Here is a 1,200-nt window from a genome sequence, read left to right on the forward strand (position 1 = left end):
ATATATATATGCTCCATAAAATTTTTGTTTTCGTATTTCTGTCTAAGGTTGAATTACATACATAAATAATATATTATGAATGGAGGAGAACTTACACTGTGTGTCTAACAAATAATAAAATGATACATGCATCACTGTTGTGTATATATATGTTTTTTAAAGAGAAAGTACAAAGAATTAATTTTTAGCTAATTGATATTAGTTAATTTTTAAATTTAAAAATATATTTTTTTAATTTAAAATTTAGAATTTAAAAATTAAGATTAAAAATTTATAATTTAAGATCTAAATTTAAGATAAATAAAATAATTTTAAAAAATTAACTAATATTGATTGAAAATAAAATTAGTTCTCTAGTAATTTTTTCTTTTTACACCTTAAATTTTCCATCATCTTATTAGTACCATTCCTTATTCTATTTCGAGTTTGAATTCTCAAAATTTTAGATTTTTATTTTAGAAAATAAAATAATATCTCTCGTCATTTAATTTTTTTTTATATTTTTTTTGTCATATTTATGAAATAAATAATAATAAATTATATTTTATCATTTAAAATAAAATTTAAAATTTAAAAATTTTAAATCCATATTATAAATTATCCCTCCCCATAGAGTATAGACTCCAGAGGAACGACACCAAACGGTCCAAATATTAGCAATTTAATTTACTTCTTTAGTTTTTTCACTAACCATATACCAAAGCAAACTGCATTATTCTACGATAAAATTGATTTCAGTTAAGTACCCTCAGAAACAGAACATGCACCTTAAAACAATAAAACTAACCTTTTAACACAAAAGGGAGATTGTTGATCCTGGTAGGCACAACCAACTGGAAAAGAACTGCGGACGGGAGGAAGGAAATTAATTAATTAATTATGATTAGAAAGTGAAGAGACAAGTGCAGCATATCAGTCACTACCATGTTATATTGCCCCCAAAGTAGAAAAACAATTACTTCTTGAATTCGTTATAGCCACAAAATAAAATTGAGGATATCCTCGTAATTAACCACGAAGAACACGTGCAAGTAGATAAGCAACCCCGACAAATCAAGCTTATCAATAACGTTTGGAAGGTTGGAAAAAATAGTTCAAATAATATAGTTATTTTATTTAATTTTATTAATTATTACTATAATTATTTATAATTTTAAATACAATAAATATATAATTATAAATATTATATGTATAAAATTA

The 1,200-nt window shown here is 22.9% G+C and overlaps 1 protein-coding gene across 2 annotated transcripts in view; it reads right to left on the minus strand.

The window, feature by feature from the left end:
• The window catches only part of LOC107465161 (2-alkenal reductase (NADP(+)-dependent)-like), a 24,750-nt gene extending 23,821 nt beyond the window's left edge, over window positions 1-929 (minus strand). Inside the window, exon 1 of one of the 2 annotated variants that reach the window (XM_052254725.1) lies at window positions 788-929. The gene's annotated coding sequence lies outside the window, so the exon portion shown is untranslated. The remainder of the gene's footprint in view (window positions 1-787) is intronic. The other variant, XM_021130889.2, reaches the window with a different exon arrangement.
• Window positions 930-1,200: the final 271 nt, after the last annotated feature.

This window comes from Arachis duranensis, chromosome 9 (assembly GCF_000817695.3).
Source record: "Arachis duranensis cultivar V14167 chromosome 9, aradu.V14167.gnm2.J7QH, whole genome shotgun sequence".
NCBI lineage: Eukaryota > Viridiplantae > Streptophyta > Magnoliopsida > Fabales > Fabaceae > Arachis > Arachis duranensis.